Genomic DNA, 20,187 nt, shown 5'->3' with positions numbered 1-20,187 from the left:
AAAGAAGCAAAAGAAAAGCTTCAAATACTCAAATGGTCCCATAAAACCCATTTTAAGCTTAATCCAAACCCTAGATTAGGTTCTACCATGATTAGGGTTCAAAGCTTACCTTGTAAGCTCTCCTTTTCCAAGCTAGAGATGAGGGAGAGGGAGTTTCTTCACTTTCTCTTCTTCTTCTCCACTTTCTCCTTCTTTCTTTTCCTTCATTTTCCTTCTCTTCTTCTTCTCCTTCTTGTCTTCTAGAGAGAGAGAGGGAGAGGGATGAGTTTGGGTGTGAGGGAATGAGAGGGAGAGGCTCTCTCAGCCCTAAACATGACCCACATAATGCATTTTTGTAGATAAGTCCCTCAACTTTCATCTCATTACACTGCCCGAACTGGGCAGTTCGCGCAGCCGGGGACCGGTCTCTCCTTCAGGGACCGGTTCCCGAAGGCTCTCCCCGCGCAGCCAGAGCTGCTGCGCGCAAGGCAACCGATCTCTCTTTGGGGGACCGGTCTCTCGGGCAGGGACCGGTTCCCGAGAGCTACTTTCTCAGGACTTAGCCGATTTTTCGGCTGTCTCATTTCATACGCATTCGGGGACCGATGTCTCCCTCCAGGGACCGGTCCCCGAGAGCTGAAAACTTGCAGAATGTAGATTTCACAACTTTGGCTCTCGAAAACCTCACGTAACTCACTTTGATCGTTTTAACACCTTCGGACTTTCCGAAGTGTACCATCCTCGCACTTTGGTCAATTTGACTAAAGTTCGATATTTATTTTTTCGAATTTTCGGTATATTACATTCTCCACCCCTTAAAAATAATTTCGTCCGCAAAATTACGCATACCTTAACTCGTCGACTCGAATAGATGCGGATACTCTCTCCGCATTGACTCCTCGAGCTCTCAAGTGGCTTCTCGCACAGCATGGTTGCTCCATTGGACCTTTACATACGGAATCTTGCGACTTCGCAATTTCTTCACTTCTCTATCGAGGATGCATACCGGGTACTCCTCATAAGACATGTCCTCACGTAGCTCCACGGGCTCGTACTCCAACACATGTGTCAAATTACGAATATACTTTCGAAGATTGGACACATGGAACACATTGTGAACTCCTGCGAGTCTCGGTGGTAGTGCGAGCTTGTATGCCACCGCACCCACACGTTCTAATATCTCGAATGGTCCAACATAATGGGGACTTAGCTTCCCACGGACCCCAAACCGTTTGACTCCTCGCATTGGCGACACTCTTAAAAATACACGGTCTCCAACCGCGAACTCTAGATCTTTTCTTCGCTTGTCGGCGTAACTCTTTTGCCGAGATTACGCCGTCGCCAACCGTTGACGGGTAAGGCGAACCTTCTCTTCCGCCTCCCGCACTACGTCCGGGCCAAGAGCCGTTCTTCCGCCCACGTCGCTTCAATGGATAGGAGAGTGACACTTTCTTCCATATAGTGCCTCAAAAGGCGCCATCGCTATACTTTCTTGGTAGCTATTATTATAGGCGAACTCCGCCATAGGCAAGAAATCATGCCATCCTCCTTTGTAACCTAGCACACACGCTCGAAGTAAATCCTCAAGGATTTGTATCGTTCGCTCCGACTGCCCATCACTTTGAGGATGAAACGCTGTGCTAAAATCGAGCCGTGTGCCTAGCGCGTCTTGCAAGCTTTTCCAAAAGTGGGATGTGAACCTGGGGTATCGATCCGATACGATCGACACTGGAACCCCATGAAGTCTCACAACCTCGTCGAGATAAACTTGCGCTAGCTTGTCTCCCGACCACGTAGTATGTATCGGCAAGAAGTGTGCCGACTTTGTCAATCGATCCACTATCACCCATATCGCATCGTGTCCGCCTTGTGATCGAGGCAAACCGGTAACAAAGTCCATTGCTATATCTTCCCATTTCCAAACGGGTATTGGTAGACTTTGTAGCTTTCCCGCCGGAAATCGGCGCTCAGCTTTTACTTGTTGGCACGTTAGACATTGCGCCACGAACTCCCCAATATCTCTTTTCATACCCGGCCACCAATAATGTTCCTTCAAATCTTTGTACATTTTAGTGCCGCCGGGGTGTATGCTATAAGGGGATTGGTGCGCTTTTTGCATAACCGCCCTTCGTAACTCTTCATCCTTGGGCACGCACCAACGATTTCGAAATCGAAGTGCGCCATCGGCTCCAATGCCAAAATCCTCGGCACTACCTTTCTCAACTTCGCCTCATACCTTTTGAAGATAAGGATCCGAAGCCTGTAACTCCTTGATTCTCTCAAATAGGGTCGGTTGTACAACTAATGCAGCAAGTGTAGCCGGCACTCCCGGCGCTACCACTTCCAACCCAAATCTTTGCATTTCCTTTTGTAACAGCGGTTGGGGCGTAATTGCCGTCGCCAAGTTCTCCGCTGATTTTCTACTTAGAGCATCGGCCACAACATTGGCTTTCCCGGGGTGGTATAGTATAGTGACATCGTAGTCCTTTAACAACTCCAACCACCGCCGCTGCCGTATGTTCAACTCCTTCTGGGTGAACAAGTACTTTAGACTCTTATGATCTGTGTAGACTTCACAATATTCACCATATAAGTAATGCCTCCAATGTTTTAGCGCGAAAATCACCGCAGCTAATTCGAGGTCGTGAATCGGGTAGTTCTTCTCATAACTCTTTAATTGGCGCGATGTATATGCAATAGCTCGCCCATTTTGCATTAATACACACCCGAGACCAACATACGAGGCATCACTATACACTACAAAAGTCTCTCCCGGAGTCGGCAAAGCAAGAACCGGGGTCGACGTCAACCTGCTCTTTAACTCTTCGAAGCTCCGATCACAATCGTCGCTTCAAACATACTTTACTCCTTTATGCGTGAGGCGCGTTAGTGGAGTGGTTATTTTGGCGAACCCCTCCACGAACCGCCAATAGTAGCCCGCCAGTCCAAAAAAACTGCGGATCTCCGCTACATTCGTCGGGCGAGGCCAATCCTTGATCGCCTCTACTTTCTTCGGGTTTACCGAAACTCCGTCGCCCGATACCACATGACCCTAGAATGTGACCTCCTTTAGCCAGAAGTCACACTTCTTCAACTTTGCGTAGAGCTTCTCCTGTCTGAGTATTTGCAACACAGCTCTTAGATGCTCTTCATGTTCCTCTTCACTCTTCGAATAAACCAACACGTCGTCTATAAATACCACGATGCATCGGTCCAACAATGGCCTAAAGACTCGATTCATCAAGTCCATAAATGCTGCCAGGGCGTTAGTAAGCCCAAACGGCATTACCGTGAACTCATAATGGTCATACCGCGTATGGTACGTCGTTTTGTACACATCCTTCGGCCTGATCTTTAATTGATGATACTCCGATTGGAGATCAATCTTCGAATACACCTTGGACCCTTGCAACTGATCTAATAGATCATCAATCCTTGGCAACGGGTACTTGTTCTTCATCGTTACTTTATTCAACTCACGATAATCTATGCAGAGTCGAAGTGTGCCATCCTTCTTCTTCATAAATAGCACCGGAGCTCCCCATGGTAACACGCTCGGTCTCACGAAGCCTTTATCGAGCAAGTCCTGTAGTTGGCCTTTAAGCTCCTTCAACTCCACCGGTGCCATTCTATACGGAGCCTTCGAAACTGGTTCCGCCCCGGGAATCAAGTCAATGACAAACTCAACTTTCCGGTCCGGTGGCAGTCCCGGTAACTCCGCCGGAAATACATCCGGATACTCGCACACTACTTGAATATCCCCCAACACTGGGTACTCCTTTCGAGCATCCACCATGGTTGCCAAATAGGCCTTACACCCTCCTTTAATCATTCTCTTCGCCCTCACAGACGATATAGTCGCCGCGAAGCGCCTACTCTTGCACACTTGGTAGACCAGTTCTTCTTGATTAGGCTCACGAAAAGCGATCACCTTGCTTTCACAATCTATCACCGCATAGTACTTGGAGAGCCAGTTGGTCCCCAAGATAACATCAAATCCCCACATCTGATCTAGCACTAGCAGATCAATCGGCATAATCCAATCGCCTATTTGCACTGGACACGCCAAACACTCATTGTGAACACTGAATGAATGTTCTGGGGCATTTACCCACCAGTAATCCTCATTGTACACTATCTCTATGCCATGTGTTTTAGCAAACGATGTGCTAATAAACGAATGAGATGCGCCTGTATTAAACACTGCTCTAGCTCTAGTGCCTTTAATCACAATTATACCTGCCACGACGTCGTCGGGTGCTGCAGGTTGTTGCTCCTCCACCTGAGCGGCAAAGACTCGGCCGCTAGGCGCTCTCGATCCCTCCGGCTGACGCGGTGCTGACGCGCGCCCAGCCGACATCGTTGGTGGTAACCCCGCAAGTTGCCTCGGGGTAGATGGTGTTGAAGCCGTCGTTGGCGCAGACGACGTCCATGTCGGGCACTCCCGGATAAGATGTCCCGGTTGGCCACACTTGAAGCACTTGCTATCGCGCTGCGGGCAAGTCGACACCTTGTGCTCACCACCACAAATAACACATCGGGGTGGTCTCCAATTTCTCGCCTGCTGTCTGGGATACCGAGGGGGTTTCTTAGTATTTGGCCGGCCCCCGGCACCGCCCGCCATTCTCTTCTTGCCCTTGTCCTTCGTCTCGGCAATAGCTTCCCTTTCTTCACGTACATGAGCGCTACTATGCTTCGCCCATAAAGCTCGATCAAAGACCTCCGCAAAGGTCGACAGCTTCAAAATTTGTACTTTCTCATATATCCGGGGCTGAAGTCCTCGCAAGAACCAATTCGCCCGGTCCCGATCATCACGAACAACGTCGGGAACGCAATCAATAATGTGAGAGAATTCTTGCTCATATTCTCCCACCAATCGATCGCCTTGTCTTAACTTGCGAAACTTTTCTTGTAGCTTCCGCTTCACCGTGTCGGGGAAGTAGTTCGCGAATACCGCTCTCTTGAACTCCCATAGCATGAGCGGGAGATCAGTAGGTCGATCCCCCTTAACTCGCTTCCACCACACCGTCGCCGCTTTCCCTAGACAATGTGTGGCGAGGTACACTTTGTCTTTCTCCGAGGTATTTAGGTCCTCGAAGAGTGTCTCCATTGAGTCGATCCATGACTCCACGACCGCCGGCTCCACCAATCCGCCCTTGAAGGTAGGTGGGTCGAACTTCTTGAACTGAATGAGAGCCGGCAAAGTGCGCTCTCGCTCCGCATCGACTGCCGCGCTATCGGGATTCGAAGTTCCCGACCCGGCCGGTACTACCGTGACTGGAACAGCCGCCGCCGCCGCCGCTCCCTCAACAACACTCGGCACTACCACAGGGGGCGCGACATGCTCGACACCCGCCTGGGCCGCCGCCGCCTGCTAGCGCTCCAAGGTCTCCTGGAGTCGCTGAATCTGCTCCCCTTGGCGTTGGACAGACTCCGCTTGTTGCCGCACTACACCAATAAGCGCGGCCATCTGTTCCCTAAGCTCTCCATCGCCAGTTGCTCCGGATTGCTCGTGCACTGCATTCGTTTCCTCCGGCATCGACCTTGTCTGCGATCGACGTCGAGGTGCCATTGCTTCCTGAAAAGAAGCAACTCGCATTAGTCACTTGACCAACATTACTTGACCATACCCAATTAGGCGAAAGCAACATGCACATTCATCCTTGCCTCACACGTCATGTCGTCGGCCGCTCGACACAACACTAGAAGTAGAGGATAAACGAAATTAAACTTAGCCTCTAATCACATTAGAGACGTCCCAACTTAACCCAATCACATGCTTTCGCTAACTTTGATCCCACGTCACTCACGTTTCCTAGATCCTTAAGGCCTTCCAATCCTAAGGGTCTCTAGGTCCATTCCTATTCTTTCACTCTTGGCTCAGATACCACGCTATCTGTCACGCCCCGGGACCGATACCAATTTGGCCCGACCCGAGCACGTCAAACAGACGTCGAACGGACAGAGTTTCCCCTATCTGCCCAAGGCTCATCACATGTACATTTTCATCAATAGAGAAAAGCACTAGCGGAAACATACACAAACGGCTTACACGAGGGTAAGCAATAGCCACGAGTGAAAGATAGGAAACTAGCATTCATTCTGTACTATGATTCAGTTTAGATCATATACATTACATCCAACTTGTAATTTATCGATTTCTTACATTCATTACATCATTTCATCATGTCTTTCCTACATTACATCTACCTCAAAATACACATTACATTCTTTCTCAACATTGCTAGTCATCAAATACAAAAGATGAACATAGGGTACTTTACTACAAAATGAAACCAAACTTTTGTGGCCTCTGTCTAAGGCGCGATACCTTTACCTCGGTCGCTCGCCGGCCCGCTCGGTCCCGGCTCTGTGGAAATAGTGGGGTGAGAACTACAACAAAGTTCCCAGTGGGTTCGGTCTCAACATCACCGACTTTTCCACTAGGACTAACTCAGGCATAATAGAAAGGTTAAGCTGAAATATAGTAACCAACCTGTCACGCCCCGGGACCGGCGGAGGCCTTCCCGGTAGCGTGCCCAGCCCCGCCATATGTCAACACATATAAGGCGTCTACAATAAAAGCGGAAGTAAAAGCAAGTAATAGAATAAATAGAAGAAGTGAAATAACTAGCAGCTAATGATATCAGAGCGAGTAAAGTTCTAACATCTACACCAAGGTAACGAAGTAAAGCTAGACAATAAAAGAAACCATAAGTAGTACAATATCTGTCTCTAGTACAAAAATGATGGTCTCTATATATATACGGGTACAACTCTCAACCTCTCACCAAAAAGATGACACGAGAGGTAGACCACCTATCGAACGATCCCTCGGCAGGCACGCTAGCCCGAGACGATACCCTTTCCGCGATCCCTGGCCTCTCCCTGCGTGGAAGGCTCTGAAAAATATCGAGAAAAAGAGGGCGTGAGAACTATAATTTATAGTTCCCAGTGGGCAATTACTGACCTCAGCTCAATGCACCACTAGGCCCCAAAGAAAAGGATAAGTACAACAATAATAGCAATAACGACTACGATATAAAAGCATAAGTAAAATGCTAAATTACTAAACTCAAGTATAAACGATGTCATGGTGATGTACATCTACGATATCAGAATAGTAAGTCATTAACCTTTATGAGTACATTATGCATAAGTTCTGACATGGCAACTAAGTATGCCTAATGCAAAAAGGAGACTAACAAGTATGTTACATGTCTCAACACTATGCTAAAAGCATATAAATGTAATTCAACTACTAAATCTATCTAGTAGTGATTAACCAGTCTCAACACCGTGTCGATTTTCATTCCCAATTAAGGACTTACCAAAGGTAGTCCAGCTTGTGCCGCCTAAGTGCCTGTGGTAGCCCAACATCCCTACTCTTAGAATGTGTCTGTTCCACTCGACCCTGTAGGCTTCTCAATGTCGCACGAGCGAACATAAGTCGCGTAGGCTAACTCCGGAGTGCCGGCTTGTAGGGAGCGACCCTCACAAGCATGTGCGAATGAGCACAAATGGCAAGCAAGCAAGGTCAAAGTCTCAAGCACTCTACTCTCGTGCCTCTCACATAGCAAGGCCACTAGCATCCCAAGGGTCTAGTCCAAAGTCTCAAGGTGACGCTCCACGCACGCTCTCGCTTAGTGCCTCTTTATGACACTTAAGCATCACAACTAATCATGCACAATTCATGTCCCATATTCCAATTAACTAGGTTCACTTTATCCCGGGCCCCATGCCTCTTTATGACATTGGCCCAATCTCAAATAGTCCAAGCTCTCAAGCCTTCTTTAGGCCTCTAAAATTCCTAATGTCACCATTGGCATATAGGTTAAATGCATGAAAGCAAGGTTCATTTCCGCAATAGGAATCATGATCCACAATTCTAACTAGAATGCTAAGTCTCACATGCATGCACTCTACCACATAGGGGTCTAAAATTTCACTAAACATAATATATGCATGTTAAGCATTCTAAAATTCATATTAAATACATTTAACGTGGAAATGCATGAATTTCTATTTTACGAAACATATTTGCCAAATATGAGCATTTCTCATATCATAGGCTAGGTCAAACCCACTGAACCGTCGCGTGCTCCTTCGATTTGCCGAACGGAGTTGTCCGCGAGCTTCGAGATACCCTAAAAGTAATCAGCGAAGAGATACGAGGGCATTACGACCAACCATAAGATCAAACATTAACCTAGGAGCAAAAAGGGTCAAAACTCACCTCAAGAGAAGAAATCTCTTCCAAAGCTCCAAAAGAGAGCTAGAACCCTTCCAATCCAAGCCCAAGGATGGTTCTAAACCAATTAATCTAGCCTCACAAGCCCTAGATCAAAAAGCCCCAAATTCAACCCTAAATCTCAATTCTAGGGTTCCATCTACAAAAACTTTCAAAACAAGATCTAGAGGAGGGAAATAAGCAACAAACCTCCTTAGAAGCTCCAATCCTAGCTCCAAGGGTGAAGGTCTCCTCCTATGTAAGCTCCAATCCAAGTCTTCAAGTATCAACAAGGTGGGAAGAGGAAAAGGGGGCAAAGAAATGCTCCAAGTCCACCAAAACCCTCTCCTTCTCCTCCTTCTTCTCCTTCTCCTCCTTCTTCTTCTCTTTCTCCTTCTCTCTCTAGCAAGGGTGTGGGGAGAGTGTGAGGAGGGAAATGAGAAGAATAAAGAGGGGATGGGTCATATAGACCCTCTATTGTAACAAAATCCCAAGAGGTCCCTCAAAAATCCAAAATTGCATCAGCCTGAACTGGGCAGTTTTCGCCCAGAGGGACCGATCTCTCCCCAGCAGGGACCGGTCTCTCGCTGCGAACCCGGAGGACCAACGTTCGGGAACCGGTCTCTCCCTGCGCGGGACCGGTCTCTCACTGCGTAGACGCGCTCGGGGACCGGTCTCGCCCGCCAGGGACCGGTTGCCTCAGGGCTGCCGTAGCACTGCTCACTGGGGGACCGGTCTCTCCTTTCAGGGACCGGTCCCCGAGAGTAAAAACTCTCAGGACTTGTCCAGAATTCCAGTTTTCGAACTTTTTAGGTCGGAAAACATTCTACAACCCTCCACCAAATGTGGAAAAGCTCGAAATACATCCAAACACTCGATCCTCGCAATTGCAAAGGTTCAGTGTGCTACACAACCTATACATGATGCTAATATGCCTGAACAATAAAGCAGAAATATTCTCAACATTAAATAAATGCAGATTATGCAAATTCTTTGTTCTTTTCACTTTACACTTTGTTCTTTGTTCTTGTTCTTTGCACTTTGTTCTTTAATCTCAAGGCTAACCTGGGGGTATCGCCACATTGACTTGCTTCACATTAAGTCCATCATCGCAGGAACTCACCCGCTAGGACCATCCTTCGGGTTTACTCCAACCCGTGATGCATAACTCCGGAGCGCATCGTCCGAGGGGGAGCGACTGCCCTCGAGCACGGAACTCATAGCAAGTATGATCATATCCTTAACTCAAAGGATTTATAAGTTCAATCTTGACTTTACACTAACTCTAGTGTTCTTTACATCACTTTATGTTTCTAACTCTAGTAATTATGTTCTTTACATTCTTTACTTTTGGCTACCTCTAGCATTTCATGTTTTTTTACTCCCCACATTACTTTAACTTTAAACATTGTCATTTTCATCATTCTTTACAATACATTGGTTCTTTACCTCACACTATCTCTAGTGTCATTTCACTTTAACTTTATCGAATGCCACTCGATCAATGTCATTGTGTCACTCTGTTCTTTTGCTCACATTGGGTGCTCACTTTTCTCTAATGCATACACATAGGGTTTTCGACATTCACATAGTTCTTATTCATCATATTATGCAAGTTGTACTCACAATCATGCAACATTGTCATTTTCATTATTACTTTACCCTAAATGTATGCAACAATATATACGCATATACTCAAATGAATGACACATTAGGCATAGAGAGAAGTTCAATGAGTTTGAGAAGCACCACCCACCTCGTAGGCTTTCAAAGGTGCTCCGATGATTTTCTTGGGATTTTCAGACCTCCCATTCTTTACCTGCGGCATAACGAAGCCAAATTAGGTCATTTTGCCCATATCTTTACATTAGCTTTTCATAACATTAATCCGAGTGCACCAACGCGTCGGAAATACCCCCAATTAGGTTTTTAGAGGGTCAATTGCACTTAGAAATCCGTATGAGCAAAAGCCCCAATTTGGTGCCCTAGCTCCAATGTATGTATCAAACCTAGGGTTTGATCTAATTGGGAAGCAAAAGTAGCTTCAATATATTCTAAATAGTCTATTAGAACCATCTTTAGACAAATCAAAACCCTACTTAGGGTTTCACCATGAGAGGTGATGAAGCTCACCTCAAGCCTCACCATTTTCATGGTCTTGATCTCTAAAGAAGCAAAAGAAAAGCTTCAAATACTCAAATGGTCCCATAAAACCCATTTTACGCTTAATCCAAATCCTAGATTAGGTTCTACCATGATTAGGGTTCAAAGCTTACCTTGTAAGCTCTCCTTTTCCAAGCTAGAGATGAGGGAGAGGGAGTTTCTTCACTTTCTCTTCTTCTTCTCCACTTTCTCCTTCTTTCTTTTCCTTTCTTTTCCTTCTCTTCTTCTTCTCCTTCTTGTCTTCTAGAGAGAGAGAGGGAGAGGGATGAGTTTGGGTGTGAGGGAATGAGAGGGAGAGGCTTTCTCAGCCCTAAACATGACCCACATAATGCATTTTTGCAGATAAGTCCCTCAACTTTCATCTCATTACACTGCCCGAACTGGGCAGTTCGTGCAGCCGGGGACCGGTCTCTCCTTCAGGGACCGGTTCCCGAAGGCTCTCCCCGCGCAGCCAGAGCTGCTACGCGCAGGGCAACAGGTCTATCTTTGGGGGACCGGTCTCTCGGGGACCGGTCTCTCAGGCAGGGACCGGTTCCCGAGAGCTACTTTCTCAGGACTTAGCCGATTTTTCGGCTGTCTCATTTCATACGCATTCGGGGACCGGTCTCTCCCTCCAGGGACTGGTCCCCGAGAGCTGAAAACCTGCAGAATGCAGATTTCACAACTTTAGCTCTCGAAAACCTCCCGTAACTCACTTTGATCATTTTAACACCTTCGGACTTCCCGAAGTTTACCATCCTCGCACTTTGGTTAATTTGACTAAAGTTCGATATTTATTTTACCGAAATTTCGGTATATTACACGCTAACTAAGGCATTGACTCAGCAGAAACTTGAGACTCATCTTGAGAAGATGGGCATTAGGTACATGGCTGTTGGCTTTAGTGCAAGTGGGAGATTGTTAGTTATATGCATTAGAAACCTATCAGGTTGACGCATTTTATATTCTATGGGACATATTTTTGTACTTAATCTTTATTCTTTATATAATTGGGCCTTTTATTCCATTCATGTTAAATGTGTCCATGAATCGTCCTTTGAATTAATAAGATGATAATCTGTATTCTCAAGAGTTGAGAATTTGATATACATATTATTGGTGATTAATTCATAAATGCTCTCAATCGGAGGATCATCATGGGGACGATGATAGATCCGGTAAGATTGATATGTGTGTCGCTTCCCTTTTGGGATTACGAATCTCGAGTCATCAGTGTGGGGACACTGGAGCGAACATGTAGGTGGTTGTTGGAGAACAAGGGTACTGAGCCTGACCAAGTTAACTACGAACAGTTACATGGCTGTCTACTCATTCGTCAGTAACTGGTTCGATGTTGCAGTGGTACAACTGATCCTTAGACCTGCGACACCACGGCCATTCAATATGAGGCTACTGTAGTTTGACTATGCAACAAACTCTGATCCTAGCCATGGGTCTTAGTAGTATATGTTGGCTGCAGTCGGTTCATATCAGGAATGGGTGTGTGTTTATACGGGATCTATCGCTCTCAGTAGAGAGATAATTAGTTCTATACTATTTGTACGGCAAAGCTCAGAAATCCTCGGCCGGGGTAATATGGTGTATGGAAAGAGTTTTCCAAGAGTAACCATAAGAGCTCTGTCCTATTAAATTTGACATATGACGGGTGATGGGGTTTGATGAATATTCCATGACCTCCACTCAGTTGGAACTATGCGATAGAAGGATTGTATTGTACGGTAACTGCACCTAGAGGTTCAGTCCGATATTCACTTCTGACTGGATTGCCACTACATGCTGCTAGGCGTCACTGGTGGATTGTAGGAACCAATAGAAATAATTATAGATAATTAATTATTCTATAAGGGTGGAATCAAAAGAGTTTGAGCCATCGAAAAGAGTTTCGATGATGATGTGGATGGAGATCGCATCATATCCCACTACCAGACAGAATTGAACCCATTAGGTCACACACATAAGAAATCGCGCATGATCGATATTTAAGATACGATAAAAGAAGTTTATCAGATGGATTAATTATAATTATAATATAGTTAAATACTAAAGTTTACTAATTTATTAGTAAAAGGACTAATTTGCAATTGTTGTAAATTAGAGGTATTTATGTATAAAAGTTGCATGGTGTATTTACTAATCATTAGTAAATAATATGAGGACTTATGTGTAAATGTTACACACGAATCGAATTAGAATTAGGATTCGGAATTCGGTTAATATCATAACCAACTTGCGGGTTAATGGATAATCAAATCGGAATAGGATTTCGATTAGGATTAGGATTACGTTAGGATTTTCTCATTATAAATATATGTCATATGACATATTAAAATTAGAAGAAAATTAATAGAAGAGAAATAGAAAACCCTAGCCGTCAATCCTCTTTCTTCCTTAATTTCCCCACAATTAATCCATTGATTTCGATCTTCAAAAGTTGCTAGCACACCTAGAAGATTGATTCATCTTCCTCAAGTCGAAGCAAGGTTATTTCATGATCGGATCCCGGATTGAAGCGGTCGTCTAATTCGATCAAGGGCGTGATTTCGTGTAGACGCGAGTAGAGGCCGGGCACGTGCGCGGCTAACCAAGGACGAACAAATTTTACCAACGATTATCGACTTCGCGGTGATCTCGACCCGCGCGAGGTAAAATAAAATAATATAGATCCTATTTGATTAGATCAATTAGATCTATTATTAATGATCTAAAACGAAACACGAGGTGATTTTTGGTTTTCAAGAAAATTTTTAATTGTGTTATTTTCTTCCGCTGCGTACACTTGATTTTCTTACAGTTCACACTATACTTGTTCAACCTATGTTCAAGACACTAGGCTCATATCATCCATGTTTAACCTATGTCCATGACTCTACGTTTAGCTCCACTTGATCTAATGTATATAGATTGTCTATAAGCACATTTTCATTTCTTAATATTAGTATCTCTACAACATGATTATCAAGTATATCTTAGTATTAGCCACATGCTTACATTTAGCATTTCCATGACATGCATCAACTAACATTAACCAATGCATATATTCTAGCATTTCTATACCACATCATTCATGCATTTATTTATCATCCTTTACAACTTATCATTATACTTTACAACTAGCATGTTCTCTACTTTTTGTTAACATGCAAATGTTTATCTCATGCTTTTAACTAACATCATTTATATTACAACATCATGCATTCTATCATTTCTATATTACATCTTTAACATGCATTTCCTTTAGCATTTACAACATACATCCATCTAGCATTTATATGCATCAACACGAATTCACTTTACTTAGACATACAGGCGATCTAGTCGCTTCGGTAAGCACAACCCACCTTATTTCGCATTCCGATTGCTTGTCGACACTTGCAATCGGCCTCCCGCAGCACCCGGCACCCAGTTTGGCCTGATCTCTCGCGCGACCACCCGAACGGCCTCCAATCCACGATCCGAAAATTAAAGGTCTTCGGTTATGTGCCACGGTGCTTCAAATTCAATTTCATGAGTTTACAATATCGCTCGGCCCTCCAGGCGGAAACGAAGCCTAAACGTTCATTTCTTTAATAACTTTACAACGGCTCGACGAATCGCCGAACCGACTTCGCCAACGCGTTCGTTTACCTAGCAATTAGGTTTACATAGGGTCAAAATAGATCAAACCCTTATATTTTATAAAACTCCATTTTTGAGCCTTAACATGAATTAACCTCCAAATAATCTAAATTAAATGCAGCAACATGCTAACAAAGCTCATTAGAGGCTATTAGAACACTTAATGTGAAGGATTAAGCCAAATCCCAAAAGCTTACCACAATGTGAACGCCGCGACGAAAACACGCCGCTCCAACGGGCGCACGAAAGCTCGATCCGTCGCTCCCAACGCGTTCGCGAGCATCTTCTCCGCCAACGCCGCGAATTTGAGCGAGAGATACCGAGAGATGAGAGAGGTCTTTAGAGAGAAAAAAGAGAGTTTCTCTCCTCTCTCCATGTGTGCGTGCGTTGTGGGGGCTGCTCGGGCTGAGGGAGAAGAAGCACATTGCTTCTTTATAATACACCCCAAGACACTATTCACTCCAGACAGCTGTTTAGCAGTTCGGAACAGTTGGAGCCCTTCTAAATGTCCGTTTGGGCTCAAATTTGACAGGAAGGCTCGGTTTAACGTACTGAGTAAGAATATATCTTAAGTTTTCAGTTTCGACTTCGTTTGGTCATTGAAAACTGTACCGAACTGTAATCTTTATCAGATAGCTGTCGGATTTTATTTCTCACTCTATGGGTGTCAGAAAAATATGAAACTTTAAATCTAGCTTCATAAAAATATTTCTGACTTACCTCCAATTTTCATAATTTTCTGAGACTGTGCATTTTCTGCTAATTTATCTGTCCCTCTTTCAACAGAAAATTCTAGATCTTCTGTTTTCATTCCGATTTCAGCACAAGTCAGTTCTGACTTATATTTTACTTTTATAAATCTAATAAAAATAGTTTCTCATACTATTTTTATTTATTATTATTTTTATACCAAAATCTGGTATGTTATAAGTTTGGTCGCCGATTTGCGACAAAACCCATCATCTTCTCCAAAAATCCAAACACTACACTAGCACAATTGTGTTAACCCAATAAACCTTAAATTCGAATTCGAATTAGACTTTCCTACCACTAGTAGGTACCCGAAACATCCTTCACTCAACTCCAGGTCACATACACAGATCACGAGGGGTTCCATAATGCAATAATAGCAAAGAGTGTGAAAACCAGCTTTTCGATAAAACTCCTTTTTCTTGAAAATTGTGCATCAAAATCAAAATCTGACAATGTCATTGGTTCCAGAATAGCTGAACCGGTCGAACGAGCTATTGGATCGCTATGAACGGAGTTCGATACGCGCCGAAAGCCAACTCTACTCCGCGGCTTCTCCGGAAAACCGGAGTTACTATTCACTTAAGTGATTAATATTTATCGCGTAACTTCTCCGTTCTAACTCGCTTTCTCCCGAAACTTGACGAGTGCTTATGTAATTAAATTACACGCAAAAACATCGTCAACAGAGAGTTCAGCTACACTGCCAAAATCCCAGTCCTTACATGTGCAGAACACTGTCCTAGAAGCGAAATTGCCTCTCCGCGTGTGAGGCTTTCAAACAATTACTTCTAGCGATACAACGAGCACGTTCCACCCCGTCGGCTTGTTTCGAAGGTGGCACAAAACGAACCCAACAAACTTCATATCCAGCAAAGAAAAACTCGGCGAAAATCGGCGAAAAAGATTAATGGCGAGAAAGCAGGAAAAGACGAGAGGGTTTAGGTATGCTTGAGTTCTCTTTTAACTCGTGCAACCTCACCCAATATTTATAATCAAGGCGAGAATCTTGTTCCAACGCGTCAAATCCGTGTAGAACAAGATAAGCCTACGATTAGACGGATAAAGATTAGGATTAGGATAAAAAAAAAAGATAAAATCGAAAGAATAAAAATAAAATAAAATAAATCGGGTGTATGGACCCCGCGCGCGCCGCCGCTCGCTCGGCTCGGCTCGTGCTCGTGCCGTGTGAAAGTTTTGAGGAGGCCAAGGATCTATCTAGATTGTATCTATTATCTAGAGGGGGGTGAATAGGTGTAATAGCCAAAAACCATAAATCTCAATGCGATAAAAAACAAATACGAAAAATAAAAATCACACCGAGATTTACGTGGGAAAACTCCAACTTGGAGAAAAACCCACGGGACCAACACGCGAAAAAACAATTCACTAAGAGAAAAGATTACAATGTGATTACCGACTCCATGGACTCAACCTCTCTTAACCTCCTATGAATCTCGCGCAATCCTCTGGGTTGTCCACGCCCTCACGTTCGAATCCACGAACGCCTCGCACACGTCTGAATCCACGAACGCCACTCGAATCCACGAGCCCACGATCCGAATCCACGAACCGCCGTCAATCACGCCGAATCCACGACGCCACCATGAAGAACATCATGTGTATGGTGATCCTTCGCTTAGAGTATCGATGAAAACCAGGGAAGAGAACTCCAAGCGAAGCGGAGATCAAATCGACATATAGATATGAAAATTTAATATCTCGATTTGACCTAAAAGAGGCTTTATGAGGAAAATAAGTTTTATATAAAATCCGAACCTCTAGGGTTTCTCAAACATGTATTTTCGTGATGCTTGATATGTCAGAGAACCCCAATAGCTTATTTCTAGACTTTAGAATCAATTGGAGTCGGATTAGAAAGTTTTCACGATTTTACACAGTGTACCGGTACACGAAAGGCTGTCACCGGTTACACAATGACGGAACGAAGAATTGCAAAGCCAAAGTCGATGGCTGTATCGGTACTGGGCAATTGCTGTACCGGTACACAATGCAATTTTTTGGATTTTGCACTGTTTCGAGTTTCACAACGTTCCGAGGCACTTTCTAATCCATTAAACTTTGAGTTTATGATTCTAATGCCTATAACTAAGTATGAATCACCATAACATGAATTACAACTTTACCTTTACGTCGTGATTCACATTGTGAGCTACTTTCCAAAATCTTCGAAATCTTGAATTCTTCAATCTTTGTCAATCCGCTTCGATCCTTCAAGACTCCGACTCACTTCACGAAACTTGTCAACACACAAGACTTAACAATCTCCCCCTTTGGCAATTTTGTGACAAAACTCACAAAACTCAAAAATACATAAAAGACTCAAAAATACATAAAAGAATCGAAGTTCAATTGTCATCACCAAAACATTGAACTCCTCGCGTGTAATCCAAATACAATTCGAAACTCAAAAGTACATCATAAACTCCTAAAACAGACTCTATGACTTAGATGCAGCTAGGAGTCTTGATGTCTTGATTTCTTGCAAAACAATTCACTAAAAAATGGTTAACCTTAAATTCTTATACCTTCTCCCCCTTTGTTTACACATCTCGATCACATCTCCCCCTTTGTTCTTGAACTCATCATCCTCTGCTTAGTTCAATACCTGTTCATCCATACTCTCCCCTGTTCATCTACGCTCTCCCCCTTTTTGTCAAAAATTGCCAAAAGAAAGCAAATAAAGAGAGAAAATATACTAGAAAGTATAAGAGTAGTCAAGTCATAGGTACAGGCCTAAAACAAAAGTAAAAACATGCGAAAGAAAGATAAGCCAGAAAAACTAAACAAAAACATCATCCTAAACAGCAAATACAGTGAAAAAGAAAGACTAAGCTCGACGAAGAAATCACTCCGTGTCCTCGTCATCATCATCATCAGCTCCAGCGCCAGCTCCAAAACCTCCCGCATCTGAAGCTCCAGTAGACGGAGGAATAAGAGGATGTCGTGAAGTAGACCTAGTATAGACAGGCTGAGGAGGAAAAATATCGTCATGTCTACATCCCAACTTGTCCATCATCCTCTTCATACCCACTTCCACCTTTCTAGCAAGATCAACCACTTTCTTCTTTAAAGATCGCACTTCATGGCGAAGTGATTCTCCCCCTGAACTGGAAGATCCTTCCCGCTCTACGCGTGGTGGAGGTGCCTGGCTAGGAGCTGCTCGAGATGTTCCTTTTGGTTTGCTGAAAAGACTTTAGAGTGCTGACCGACTTGGCCCAAGTAACAGCATCGATTGGACCAAGACCAAAATCATACTTTTCACAAGAAACATCCACTCCATTGTCCTGCAGAATCCTCGTGATCAAAAGAGGAAATGGAAGTAAATCCCGTCGAGCAGAAGCCTGAATAACATGAATCATCCGCTGCCACACCAGAAAGGGAATGTTGATGTTCAATCCAAATGCTTGCTCCGGGTGACCAAGTAGAAACAGTAGAAGCAAACGATCCCAACGAATCGTCTTTGTTCAAATCGTTGGTTGCACATTGTAGCTCAAGACCAAGGACAGTAGATGATACTCTGGTCGCAAATCCTTGGACTCTACATAAGCACGATTCGTTTGCACTCCAGTTTTGCAGATAGCTGCTACACCTGTATCCCAGTGGGATGAAGACTGAAATCCTCCTGAAGTATAAAGAAGACCTGTAGTGTCCACATTCATCCCCAAAAGCTCTCCAATAGTGTATGGGGTAACGACGACCCTCTGCTGTCACACGACTGTCTCAAAAAGAAAAGTCCCGGTCTCCTCATTTTCTGCTAGTACCTTCCCGTTCATATAGAACTCACGAATGAGTTCCACACAAAAAGGAGCCCGAGCAGGAACCCTACCAACTGGCTCAATAGGAACCCGCTGAAGTAGTCGCCCAAAGCCAGGAACGTCATGTATAAGATCATTAAAGTTGACATAACGCTCTCCAATACAAAATTTGCTCATGAACATCTTCCGTCGCTTTGGACGAACATCCGCGGCATGCTTCGACCGAGTTTTTCTTGCACGAGAACCACCGCCACGTGAGGATTCGCCAGCTATACCTTTGCCCTTGTCAGGACGAGTAATAGGTTCTTCAGCCTCTTCCGGGGAGCTTGCCTGATAATCCGGATCAGATCGGACGCTTCTTCAGCTGTACGTGTCCTCTTAGAGGCCCCACGACGACCTCTACCACCACCTCGGCCACGTCCACGACCGCTTCCAGCGGCCATCAGCACCAAAATCAGCAACACAAGCGAAAACGCCATTTTTCCTATACAAAAATTAACCTTGCATGAGTGGCGAAGGGTTTGGTGGTTGGTACCGGAGGTCCCAAGTTCGAATCCTAGTTAATTCACATTTCCAGCTAAGTTTATTTCTTAATGAAATAAATGAAGCGAGTAGCGTTCTACCTATCTCTAAAAAAAAAAAAAAATTAACCTTGCATGAACAAAATCTTGAAAAAATCTGTAAAAATAGCGAAAAAATTTCTAATAACATTAGAATGCATACAAATGCTATTTCTAACCAGATCATGCAAAAATTTTCATCAAAAATGACATTTTATCAAACATCTCGAAATTACATGTAAAATGAAGCTTAGAAACTAGATCAGCGAAAAATAGTGTGTTTTGATGTGATTCAAGTGTTCTAGAAACAAGATAATGTCCTTAAGCACCGATCTACAGCAAAAAATTGCATAAAAAACGATCAAAAACAGAGATATGAGCATGAACTCGAAATTTTTTTCAAAAAATATGTAAAAACGAGGTTTGATCAACAAATCCGAGCAAACTACTTACAAATCCACGTGGAAAACAAGTAAATCTGGAGGAGATCTCGCCTAGGAGCTTCAGAAGAAGAAAGAAGCAGTTTTGATGAAGATTTGAGAGAGAATCGAAACGTGTATCCGGTTATATAACCCGCGGCTACAGTACCCGTACTGGTACTAGATTGTGTACCGGTACACGATCTCAGATTTCGAAAAATTTTCTTTAAAAATCCATCAAATTAAATTAATTTCATATAAATTAAGACTTTTACTCCAAAAATCATTATGATGAAGGTAAAATATTATAAGATTTCAAAATACATCGAAACATCAAAATTTGTTATCGAAAATAATCTAATGATTCAAAACCATCAAGATGTAAGTTGATGAAAAATGATTTTTAGAAATTCAACAAAATTGACACCAATTTATCACAATATGTTCAAAATAGAGATTTAACTAATATGGCACTGGGGGTGGCTCTTTGAGCATCTTTTCAACTTACCACCTTATAACTTCGAAAATTCTAAAATATTCAAATTTTTTTCAATATTTTTTGGTTAATCAAATCAATCTTCATGTGGTAGCTTCACACACTTGCCGGATGACCGGGGTGGTAGCTCTTTCTTACATATGGTGGTAGTTTTTACACTCCTTTTGGATGTAACTCTTTCCACATCTTTTTAAAC

The 20,187-nt window shown here is 43.7% G+C and overlaps 1 long non-coding RNA gene across 1 annotated transcript; it reads right to left on the bottom strand.

Moving 5' to 3' along the window:
• Positions 1 to 17,439: 17,439 nt before the first annotated feature.
• On the bottom strand, positions 17,440 to 19,743 carry LOC109706113. The gene is made up of 2 exons (XR_002215078.1): positions 19,530 to 19,743; positions 17,440 to 19,000 (listed from the first exon to the last, which is right to left on the bottom strand). It is a non-coding gene; the product is annotated as an uncharacterized LOC109706113 (long non-coding RNA).
• Between the last annotated feature and the right edge of the window lie 444 nt (positions 19,744 to 20,187).

This window comes from Ananas comosus, unplaced genomic scaffold, assembly GCF_001540865.1.
Source record: "Ananas comosus cultivar F153 unplaced genomic scaffold, ASM154086v1, whole genome shotgun sequence".
Taxonomy (NCBI): domain Eukaryota; kingdom Viridiplantae; phylum Streptophyta; class Magnoliopsida; order Poales; family Bromeliaceae; genus Ananas; species Ananas comosus.
Note: the sequence above shows the minus strand (reverse complement) of the source record. Positions and strands in the feature narration are given on the sequence as shown.